The following is a 12,912-nucleotide window of genomic DNA, read 5'->3' on the forward strand; positions in this document are numbered from 1 at the left end:
GTAGGATGTGCTTATTGCAGTACATTTATCACTTGTCTTAAGAATTAATGCATTAACCTTTTTTGTACCCTGGTCCTAAAACATTATTAAAAAAGAAAGGCCAGATCTGTCTATTTCTTTACAGAGCAAAATGAAATAAGGCTGAATTCCAAAAGATAGAAAAAGAAATTCAAAAAAAGCTCATTTCTATGTGTATCCACCAAACTCCAGATTGAGGGAGAAGGGCAAGAACATCTTGAAAGAGCCCCTAACACCCCTTCTGTGTGCATGCAAAGTTTGACTTTCTGGTGGCTGCTCCTACAGTGTGTTGCTTATGCCAAGTATTAGTTATGCCAAGTATCAGTATGAGAACTGTCTTGAAGAGCAGAAGACCACAGGCTCTCTCAGTGGAGACAGCAGAAGATGAGGCCTGTTGGTCTCTCAGTATACACAGACAAGGTGTTCAGGTAGTTCAGAAATTCATGGACTAGCTCTCAAAGCACAAAGACTTGCAGCACTGGCTTTAGCACACTAGCTTGTAAAGCAAAACTGTTCTTAAAAAAACTGTTATTAAAAAAAGTTATTAAAAACTTAGTTTTTCATGGGCTTGACTGTGACCATGAGCAACGTGCCAAGAACCTCAGCAATCTCATTAAACAGAAGTGATATTTTTGTCGCTTAAAGCAGCATTCACACCACAACTAAGACGTATTGGCACTAGAACACTTGCCAGAGGTCCCATCTGCTCTGTGCCTCGTGGGGAGACTCCTGGCTCTCCATGAGAGCCACTGTGCAGTATTTCAGCAGCGTTCACACACAGGTGCCAGGAGCACAAAGAGCTCCACCAAGAGACGTCAAGTGCACAGAACAGTACCACAGCACGGCGGCGTGGGGTCTGCTTTCAACACTTGCTGCAAAGGTGCTTTGCTCTGTCAGAATTCAACTGTTCTGTCTGTAAGGAGGAGAAAACTAATGGGCATTTTAGCAACAAAAATAGTTACTTAATATTGCATTATGATTCAGCAATAGAGCAGAGGAAGCAAAGCATCCTCTTGCAGAGAGGAAGCATGATAAACACCTGTGAGGTTATGTTTGCAAGAGATGATTCAATATTTGGAGAATATGAGAGCAAAACCTCTTTACTATGAGGGTGAGAGAGCACTGGAGTGGTTGCCCAGAGAAGCTGTGGAGTCTCTTTCCTTGGGGATATTCAAAAGCTGCCTGGACACAATCCTAGGAAACATCCTCAGGGTGACCCTGCTTGAGCAGAGGGTAGGATTGGATCATCTGCAGAGGTCCCGTCCAACTTCAGCCCTCAGTGTTAAGTTCATACACCACATTTGACTCTTGCCCATTAAACTCTTTCCTAAAGAAAATTCAAGCATCCCAAGTTCTTCTAAACAGAGTACATGCAGTGCTACCAACAAGCAGATCCCTCACCCCTCCTTTTTGGTCAGTTATGGCTTGGGATAACCCCAGCCACCTTCATTGCTTCCAGCATCTATTGCAAGGATACAGCTTGCTAAGTCCACTAGTACTTCAGGCCAGTTGCACAGCCCTTCTGCCTGCAGGAGCCCTCCTTATCAGTTCACAGCACCATGCTTCAAAAGACAGTTACATCTCTGCCTGATGGGAATGGCTGTTTCCAAGAGAAGTTCCCCATGCAGTTATGCAGCAGAACCTCTTTATTTGCAGGGGGAAGAGGTTATTCACAACTCCTATGCTACTGTTGCTCTCTCTCCTGATCCTGCCATGCCCTTCAGACAAGGTCAGAGGGGCAAAAAAGCTTCCTTTTCCCAAGCAGCAGCCACTTCCTTGGTGTTCTCCATTTCTGTCCCACTATGGACAAGATAAAACACACATAGARACTGCAAAACATGGGAACTTCATTCTCATCTCACAGTAGGGCATTGCAGGCAGTGTGGGGCAACAGTGCCATATAGTCATTTGAGGGAAAGGATAGTAATTACACTGAATAAACTCCCCAAATCAATATTCAGGAGGCAAGGTATAGCTCAGCAAGAGCCAGCTGCTCCTGTGAGCTGGATTTTAGCCAACATGCTGGAGTTCAGATGGATTTTTAATCAAACAAGAGCTAAGAATCAGTTTTTCCACCATCTCCAGTTCTGATGTAAACTACATTATAACAATGAAGTTCAGATTTATGTCTGGAAAAGTGCTCCTTTAGTTTACTCTTATTACTCCTTAACGATTTATTCATGTAACAGCCTTTGGTGGGGGAACAGATTTATGGGTGGTTTGACCTTACACGTTGGGTGACGGTGTTTCTGCAGGGGAACTAGGGACAAGCTCCAGAATGCATCTAGGAACACGCTACCCCTCTTGCACTATTTATAGCTTTCTCCTCCGCTCCTGTTTATTCCAGTGTTTCTCTTAGGGGCAGCTGCGGGAAGAGGAATTGAGTTTAGGCTTTGACAAGTCAAGGGACACAGTACACTGTGTTTACATTCTTCCTGGCTCTGAAGTCTGCGAGTCCATCAAATTGTGACGGGGCATGTTTGGAAACACCCAGAGAATAGCATTGAATTATTCTAGCAAAGTAGCTTGACTGTAACATCCAAGTTTCTTTCTGTTGAGATCTCATAATACAGCATCTGGGGTTTTTTTTGGTCTTTCCCTTTCCTTCCTTTTGCTTATGAGCCTTTCCCTCCTCTTCCTTGTCAGGGCAAGGGGGAGAGAAAACAAGACTTCATCTGGGAACTTGTCAAACTGAGAAGTTCAARGCTAGTGCAGCCAAGGCAGTCACCTGCTGCTTCCCAGCTCCTCCAGGCAGGAGCTGTTATTCTACATGCAATGAACATACTTCAGTTTGGCCCACAGGGAGTAATTCAGTGCTAAGCAGAGCTCACATTCACCAGGGTTTCTCAGCCCCACCAGTTCCTTCGCTGGTGAGGAGCACATCAAACACTGTGCAAGTTGCTAGGGCTTTAGATGGGCTCTTTTCCAAGAGTTACTTGTCATGTATACAAGTKTCAGCAAGGGCTCCGTTAAGGTCTTGTAAAGACACGAACACAGCAGATATTTATAGGCCTTGGATTGTGTTGTCTTTCGTGCCTTTGCTGTTGCAYGGACAAGCGAGGGGCACAGGCATGGAATTCACAAGATCATTGCAAGCAAGTGCTAGCTGAAAGCTTGCTCTAAACAGTATTAGCCCCCCACTCAAATCTACTGAACTGTGCAATTATCAGCAAGACAAGAACAAGAAAGTTCCTTTTAAGGCAATTCTAGCCCACACACAAGGAGGAAGTGTCGCTCCCACGAGAAGCTGCCTGGCCACTTCTCTTACCACCTTCAGCTGCTACTTGTCAGGCAGCATTTCAGCAGCTTYATTCCTGCAATGAGCAGAAAGCAACCCAACTAGAAGCCAACCACCCAACTGCCTACCATATATTTAAGCCATTTGCAATAAGGACAGGAAAATTATTTGGATCCAACCATCTTAGAACTTTCCATGTCACACAGCACTAGTGTCTTTTTAATTTATCTGCCACTGGGGAGTCTAGTCATATAACAGATATGTTAAATTCTCAAGAGCATAGTTGCCTCCTCCCAATTAGGATGAGGATTCACTCCTTCAACAAAGAGTTCCTTCATACACCATTAAAAGGTTTTATTCCTATAAATACCAAAAAGGTTATAAGTAGCTTAAACATCAATTATAACTAATTAGCACCCATCAGCCCAGTTCGACCACAGAGCAACTCTGACAAATCAGTTAACTTACACCATTTGCCACAAGGAMGATTAGGTCTGTAACCAATATCATGGCTTTATGACGACTCATCCTGCCAAAGGAATGAAAGGAGACTGATGACCTCTCYGGCAAGAGATCACAGCTTGGGAATTAAACAGTAAGAAGGGTCTCATGGTTCCGATATCTATCGGCAGTCACATTCGTTAGCAGAGCACAATTTAATTTCTCTTTCCAAGCCAGTATATACTATTTCTTCTTTATAAACCTTCCAAAAATATATATAGAGAGAGCGCACACRCAGTGTTGAGGAGGGAAGGAGAAAAGGTGATAATCTAGTTTTGCAGAGGCAGCATCAAGCTGCAGAGCTTTTTTAAGYTGCCTGCAGGTGACGAATGAGCCAGGGACTGTAGGAGACTGAGAAAGATGTTCTACRTTCCAGAGGTCTCGCACACAGGACCTGACAAAAGTGTTTATAGAACCAGATTTACACAACCAGTGATGATGTCAATGGCGGTTCTCRCAGGCAGAGAACAATAAAAAAGTATGGTCAAAGACTCTTAATACATTGGGAGCCACTTTTTCCTCCATTTCAGCCCGGCTTCAGCCTGAGGCTGGTGACAGGCAGCACATGCTATAACCAGATGCTCCTTCTCAACAGTTACTTGTGCTTCGCCTTGCCTGCTCCAGCCATCACACATAGCAAGGCTTGCAACAAAAGGAGCTGCATGCCTTGCATACCTCCGCACCCTGAGTGAGCAGGCTCCAGCCCGTGGAGCACTGATGGTCTCCAAGGCCACAACAGGTGGCCTGCAGCTGCCTGGGCCACCRCAGGGCCTTGGGGGTGTTTCTTCAGTAAACCCCTTGCAGGCACGGTGACTGATGAGGCACGAGGTTGGGCAGCAAGGTCCTTAAAGCTCTGCTGACTCARTCGCTGTGGTCTTTTGCCTGCAGTRTTTCCCCAGCCTTGAAAGCTGTACTCAGTATGTGTCTGAGACTCAAGGATGTTCTGGAGAGGGCGCTTTGTCACAGGCCATGTGTAGTGTGGACTATAACAGTGCCACTACAGAGTGGCTAAGCTGGGGTGTGAACATCTTCCCTGTCCCCACACGTTCTCTAAAGAGCTCTATCCACAGAAGCACCGTGGTTCAGCCTTTAGATCTGTACTGAAATACTACMAAGTTTCTCATCTCTTTTGAGAATCTCCAAGGAGAAACTGTGAGCATCATTTGCTTTTTTCCTCTTTCCATACTGATCTCTTTGCAAATCATTCTGTCCCCCTTCCCTTTCCATTAGGGGTGGGAGGAAATACAGCTCTCCACCCATGCTGCATGCCAGGAGGAAACAGGGACACTCATRCCAGCACCCCCATCCCAAAGACCATCTGAGATCAGCAAAAGCCATGTCCCTAGTTGCTGCAGGAGGAACTGTGGGCCAAGGAGAAAGCCTGGCAGGACCCACGGCAACACGGCCAAGGGGTTTCTACACATTCTAGTCCACATGGGACTAGGCCAAAGCGGGACTAGTGCCAAAGGCAGGGAAGGAGCTGAAGAAGTCCAGAGGGGGAACCAGGGGAGGGGACAGGAGGCAGCAGTGGAGAGTTGGCCRAGGCACCATCTTGTTTGCAGCCAGGCCATCCCAGAGCAATGTCTTTCCTGGCCAGCAGGAAACCCAGAGGCYTCCTCCTCCTCCAAGGAGAGGAACAAGCCCTGTGGAACAGGAGATGATAAACTGCTAATGTGACAGCAAGGATGCGTTGCCCTTTCCGTCTGTCTCTGTCCTCGTCCTGCAGATCACATAAGGTCASGGATATTTCTAACAATCCTCTTCCGATAGATGCCTCACTCCCCGCGCAGCGTAAGGAGGACTTTTCACTGTGACCCTGAAGGAGGGCTATAGAAGAAGTGAGAGAAAAGACATTTTGTGAAAATTGGGTTTTCACAGGCAAAAGCAGAAAAAAGAGGAAAAAGAAAAAAAAGAAAAGAGATCACAGCTTGCACTCCCAAGGCACACGACAGTTGTAATAATCTTTCCTCTTTCAAAAGTTTACTTATCCAGCTCCTCCCTGCAGACATGAATATCAGGACTCTAACAGAGGCAGAAGTTGCCAAAGCCAAGACAATGCAGATCCTGCAGGCTCGGTGGAGGGGCCCAGAGAGCTGCAGAGGCCGGAGGATGTTCACAGCTGGCCTCGCACCCTCTCCAGGGCCAGGCTTGGTCACAGGCCAGCCTTCCACAGCACAAGGGAAGCCAGCCTTTTGAGCAGCTCCCACTCCACACAGGGGCTGCAGTCAATGAACTTTAATCATTGCTGGCTCTTTGGGTAGACTCAAATATCACCACCAGACASAGTCTCCTCTTAGGCATATGGGAGATGGCGCCTCCTGACCTGCCTCCCTGTCCTCTCAGCCCAAAGGCTGCCGTGGGATGGCCCCGTGGTGCTGGAGCCATCGGCAGCCAAGCAGCCTCTTCAGAGACACAGGCTGCTCCTGTTCTGCAGTCAGCTCCAGTGCTCCAATGATATAAGGGAGCAGAGGAAGACACTTTTACAGCCCCAGCAAAAAGCTATTTATTTCCCAAATAAGCTCAAGTGGGAGCATTGCATGTATTTGGAGGAGAGGGATCTATTTACTGATATTTAGATATATTTCTTCAAATGCCCTTTGAAAATGATGTAAACAAATATGGGTGAGCACACAAATGGAGTCATTGCACTGTACCATTATAAAAAATATAACTGTACATGAGTAAAGACAAGTGAATAGATGACCCCATTTCCCCTCAAAGAGAAGGGTATGCTYACCTCTCCGCACAGAACACTCAGTATTTGAGACCATCATTTCAAAGCAGCCTGCAAAAGAGTCTTTATATCTGTCCTCAAGGATCTCCTTTACTTGAGGGGGATCCAACTCATGAGCCCATAGGCACAGCCACATTCAAGCTGTAGAGCCTGCACTGAAAGACCACACAACCTTACCCATCATGAAGGGAGAACAGGGAGACCTCCCACTTCTCTGGCATTCACTCCACTCCAACCAGAACGGGACCAAGCGATGCAGCCAAAGGTAGGAGCCCACAGCTCTTAAGTCCCCAGGTAAGGCTAGCACATACCTCTGTGTGTGCCCAAACGCAAGGACACAGCTCGGGAGCCCACAGAAACTCTGGGCATTGCTGGCAGTGCTCACTGAGGTGATGGGTGCCTCTTCCCTGCTCCTCTACCCAGCCCCACTGCACTGAAGATAGTGGCTATCCAAGGAGTGGCTGCTTTGTCAATAATAAAGATATTTAGTGACTCGGGAGAGGAGAGCGTGTGGAACAGGTGAACTTCAAAGTTATTTCCTCAAGAGAGGAAACAAAGAAGAAATCTCTAGATTTAGGTTTTTCCCCCCTTTTTCTTTTGTCCCACAGCTCAGATTTCCAGAAAATTTGTTAGATTTAATTAAAATGCATCTATCAGCAGAAAAATAAAAGATGAGCAAGCCCTTTAGACAGAGGCCAGCGCTAGGGACGCAGTCCCCTCGCTAGAGCGGTCGCCTTCCTGCTGCACATCGCGCGCGCCCCGCGTGGCACGCGGGACACCCAGCACCTCTGCCGCAGGGACGGCTGCGGGCACGACAGCCGTGCACAGCGCTCTCCAGCACTCACACCCAGAAAAACCAGCACATGCTGGGCAAAGAGCCAGCGCTGCTCCGCGCAACTGCACGACTGGTTTGAATTGTAAGCTCCAAAGCTAAATATGTAAAGCACACACACAGAGTTTTCAGATATATTTAACTACATCACATACCTTTTTTTTTTCCCCCTCTTCAATTGCCAGAGATACTTTAGAGGAAACCTTTCTCCCCTCCCCTCRCAAGAAATGTTATCTGCATATAAACAAGTTCTCCATCAAAAATAAGCACGACAAAGTTGAGGTGTCAAAATACAGCAAACCCAACACCTTTGACATATTTTCGGATACATCTGACTGTTGTTTTTTCCACATAGACACATATGCCTTCATTTGGAATAGAAATGCATAATATAGGGGAAGAATTCGCAAGTTACCCTTCCAAGAAATTACACATCACTCCACATTCCTTGATTACTTCTGCTGAATAATGAAGTCAGTGAAGATTAAGCCTGTGCATTTTTCGGAGACATAGGTTTGTTGTTTCCTGATCCAAATTCAGAACAAAAACAGGATCATTACTTACCATGGAAGACAATGAAAAATCTTATCATTGTAAATATATGTGGTAAGATAATACAAATCCTGTTCCCTGGTATTTCCCCTCCACCCTCCACTCCTGCCACTGCCCGTCCCAGCTTTAAGGCCTCTCCCCTGGTTGCATGGAAGATTTGACGCCCATCTTAAGCCCATAAATTACTCACAAACAGCTACTGAAAGTAGCAATGACCGCGCAGTAACACTTCCACAAAGCAATAGAGCTTCCTGGCAAGCTGATAAGAGTTTCCTGTTTTGAGTTTGGGGKTTTTTTTTAATAATAATTGACTCTCTCAAACATCTCAAAAGAGGAAGTGCCGTCAGGCTTTTTATTTTCTTCCCCCAAATATTTTGTGTTGCAAAATAGTCTGTTCCGTTTTGCTGAATCTGAAGCAAGAACCAAGTCCAAAAGACAGAGAGTGCCAGCTCAGTTCAAGAAGCAGGCGAGAGGAATATGTTGGAGCCCATCCCCGCACAGCAATGATGGATTAACTTCTGCAAGCACCTTTTGTGCCCACCCTGATCTCTGTTGTCCCACTTTTTTACACTACCTCTAGCAACACTCGTTAACATACACGGTTCCAGTGCAGGCAGAGAGATGGAAGCTCTAGGTGACACCAGTCTCTGTTCACCTCTACTTATGGGGGCAGCATGACCTCCGCTGTGTCCAGGTGCATGCAGAGGTTTGAGGACAGCCACCAGATGGTTGACTGTTTTCAGTTACTGACTGACTTGGTCTACATCCAAATGAGTGACTTTGGATACAGGTTTCTGTGTCAATCTCCTGTGTTCAGTTCTTACTGTGTTCAGTTCTGGGCACCCCAGTATAGGAGGGACGTGGAGCTTCTCGAGAGGGTCCAGAGAAGGGCAACCAGGATGATTAAGGGAATGGAACATCTCTCGTACAAAGAGAGGCCGAGTGAGCTGGGCCTGTTTTCTCTGGAGAAGAGACGGCTCAGAGGGGATATGATTAATATGTATAAGTTCAGGAAGGGAGAATGCAGGGAGGAAGGGGACARGCTGTTYTCACTGGTGGCCAGCGATAGGACGAGGGGTAATGGCCACAAGCTGAAGCACAAGAAGTTCCGTCTCCAGGTGAGGAGCAACTTCTTTACTGTGAGGGTAACAGAGCAGTGGAACAGGCTGCCCAGGGAGGTTGTGGAGTCTCCTWCTCTGGAGGTCTTCAAAACCCGCCTGGATGCCACCCTGTGCCACATGCTCTAGGTGCGCCTGCTTGAGCAGGAAGGTTGGACTAGATGATCTGTAGAGGTCCCTTCCAACCTTAAATATTCTGTGAATATTCTGTGAATATTCTGTGAATCTCCAAAGTCACCAGGACTTCTGCTGCTCAGGTTGCCTTGGGTTTTTCCACAGCCTGAACCAGCCAGGTCCCCCTAGACCAGTCAAGTCTTAGTGACTGGGGAGAGACAGCAGATCTCCCACCAAGCCTCAGGCACTTGAGACACAATCCATTCTCATGGATCTCTTAGAACAAGAAGAAATGGCCTTAAGTTGCCAAGGGGAGGTTCAGGTTACATATTAGGAAAACCATCTACACAGTTAGAGTGATGAAGCATTGGAACAGGCTSTCCAGGGAAGTGGTAGAGTCACCATCCCTAGCAGTGTTCAGGCAGCATGTAGGTGAGGTGCTTAGGGACATGGTTTAGGAGGTGTGATGTTGAAGGGTTTACAGTTGGACTTGATGATCTTGAAGGTCTTACCCAACCATAATGATTCTATGTAATGCAGTAACCACCTCCCCTCTAAATGCCTCCATCTCAGCAGCCCTCTCCTCTTCTTCTTCCAGGCAGTGCTGCTGAGACAGCCAGTCACACTACTTGTCATCCCACAGTCCTCAAAAGTGGCCTAGGACAGAAGTACAGCTAGGTGGACAGGGAAGAGTAGAAGTCTGGACAGTCTTGGAGGCACTTTCAAATGGACAAAATAACGAGAGAAGATACAGAAAGCAAGAGCTGCCAGTACATTTCCCTCCTGTGCACAAGAGGAATAACTTCCAAGTGGACTACACCCCCCAAAGAGGGGGTGGGGGACAGTCTTGCAAGAGCACTTTTTCAAAACCCACGTGGACAGCACTCTGCACCAGTTCCCCTTTACTTTGAGTTTCACCTCTTCATCTTGCAGCAAGTCACAAACGCACTAAAAGCATTTTCACAATGCAGTAGAAACTCRGACTTTCTTTTTGGGGCCTTTCAAAGGTTTATTTTCCATTACTCATGAGTCACACTCAGTTACTCATACACAGGCTTGCCCCAACAATTTAATCTCTTGCCCATATTAGCAAGAAAGGCCAACAGCAGCTAACCCTATGCACACAGAGATAGATGAAGCAAACACTGAATTGCAGAACACAATGCTGAGAAGGGCCAAGCACAAACAGGAACCACCATAGAGATAAAACCATGCCAGCTGCCTATAAAAAAGGCCCATCTAAAAACAACCACACAACAAACATACCTACTAATCAAGGACCAAACCAACAACTCAGTGTACCCCTTTCAGCCCTGCAATTTCAAGTGAATCCAAAAATTACACCAAATGCTTTTGCATCTCTGGAAACCAGCCCCACCTCCCCTTCACCAGCTTCCTACCTGTTCCTCCAGTGACCTCCTGCAGCTCATCCCCAGATGCTCCAGGTCCCACCAGCAGACACCCCTACAGATAAGACAAGATTGACTCTAGTAGTGCTCCCCCATAGCAGTGGTGAGCCCTGATGCAGGGTGGTAACCACCTACTAGCGAGGACAGATGCTGCACACCTGCAGCTCACACTGCCCTCCCTCTTCTCCTCCCTGATTTGCACTGCCCCTTCCCAGCTGGGGCTGGGGATGCTCCCAGGGGATCCTTTCAAGGGAGCAGGTTTTTCTGGGCAAGTTTCACAGCCAAAGCAAAGCTTTGCGGAGCTAACATGGGAAGTCTCTTGGTCACTGTGTTCACCTGAGCCTTTCTATTCCCTCTCTTAACGCTAACAAAGAAAGGAGCTATTGTGCAAGATGTTTGCAAGGCCAGCCAGGGCAGAGCTGGCATCGTACCCTGGGTGAGGGGAGGGTGGGCTCCGTGACTGCTGCTGGGCCTCAAAACACCGTTTATCATCTCTGAATTCCTTGCAAATTCCTCTCTCTGCCTGTTGGAGAATCAGGGCCTTTTCTGTGCGGTGCCTCAGCAACGCGCTGCGCTCCTGTGCTGCTCCAAAGCCCCTGTCCGTGCTTGCCTCTGGGAATGGCACACGTTGGCTGGTGTCCTGTGACATGGCCTGTTCCCTGAACGCCCCCCGGCAGCTCCTGCAGCCGGCCCAGCATTAATGCATCCCTCCCGCAGCCGGGAGGCCGCTCCCGTTGCAATCCCCCTGCTCCCGAGCTCCCAAACCATCCTGCTTTCCACATTCATCGCAAAGGGACTTTTCCCAGATGGGAGGTAGAGTATAAATATAAATGTATATGCCAACACACAGACAAAAACGGGACAGGACAGGGCAGCCCTGTGAGGAGAAAAGTGCTGGAGYGGCAGCACAAGTGTGGCAGGAGCCACGAGCAAGGGCAGGATCCCAGGGCCCCAGGATCAGCACCCACAGCCRGCCACTGAGGGAGAAGCTCCAGGCGTAATTTTGGCCCAGAGCTCCTGTATGCATCTCTCCCTTTTATTTTTGATCTGAACTGGTGTAAAAATAGAATTTCCTGCCACGCGATAAGGGATTCCTGTTTGTGCGGCAGTTTTCCCTGCTTGGGAAGCTGGTGGCTTCGGGCTATTGATGGGCTCTTCAAAGAAGGGCAGTGCGGAGGGGATGCGATGAGCAGGGCGCCGTGTTCACATTGTTCCTGCTTGCCTTAGGGAAGAAAAAAAATACAGCTCCTTATGCTCCCCCAAATAAACCACTTCCAAACTTAGAATTTCCGGAATTCTGTTTTGGAAAATCTCTCCCTTTGCCTGGATATTTTTAGTAGTGAAGTTTGGGTTTGCATCCTTCCCAGGTAGGTGTTTGTGTGAAGCGGAGGCCTCCTCGGGCTCCAAGGAGGTATATCCTGCCTTTGAGCTCAGTCCTTAGCAAGGAGGTAAACACGAGCACTGGGAACAGTCCTTCTTCCCACCCTTTCCGCTCCCGCACTCCCTAGTGACCCCATATGTCGGGAGCAGAGCCACAGCCATGCCCGCCCTTGGCACAGGCTGCCCTCGGCACCCCGATTTAGGGCATGTAAGCTGTGCGCAAAGCCTGGGCCTGGCATTATTAACATTATCGTGCTCATAAATGTGTCGGAGCTGCCGACAAGTCCCAAGCCCTGCCATGACCTGCGGTGCCTCCAAGGAAAGCGTTTGCAGCACCTGTGGTCCCTGCTGCAGGGACTCAACTGGCCTTTGGAGCCAGCGCCAGCCTGGAGCCCGGGATGAATCCCAGAGCCAGGCATTTTGGCCGGAGGGAGCTTCCCCTTTGCTATATCTTCAAACCCCTTTGGTAACTCTGCTCTGTCCAGCCTCCGGAGATTTATACMGCTGAGGCTACTGCCTGCCTTAGCACTGAGCACGGGACACATCTGCTGAGTTGAGCCTGCTGCTAGTGCTGCAGAGCTTTAGAGCCCCCACACATCTGAGGCACCCATAAACCTGGGTGAATTATAAACCAGAGCAGCCTCTGCAGCTCAGCTGCYCTCAGAAATGTTTGCATTTTAAGCTCTGCCTGCTGGGGCTAGATATTTTCCAACATGGCCAGAGGTATTTGCCTTTTTTTCCTGCATTGCCAATAAAGAACAACTGGTGGTAGATGGCTAATTGTGCAYCTAAAGCCCAGGGAAGGTGACTCCAGGGCACAGCCCTTACTGCTGCTCTGAGAAACACCCTGGAAAACACCCAAGCCTTGGCCAAGTCTGCAGAAAACCGCAGCTTGCAGCCTGACACAGTGTTGTATTTTTGAGATGTTCCTAGAGGAACCAGGAGGCACAGTAAAAATGGGGCTGTCCTGGGGCTTAGGTATCCCTCACCTTGCAAATAAACTCAAAACCAGATCA

This window comes from Nothoprocta perdicaria, unplaced genomic scaffold, assembly GCF_003342845.1.
Source record: "Nothoprocta perdicaria isolate Ctin4 unplaced genomic scaffold, notPer1 scaffold_51, whole genome shotgun sequence".
NCBI classification, from domain to species: Eukaryota; Metazoa; Chordata; class Aves; order Tinamiformes; family Tinamidae; genus Nothoprocta; species Nothoprocta perdicaria.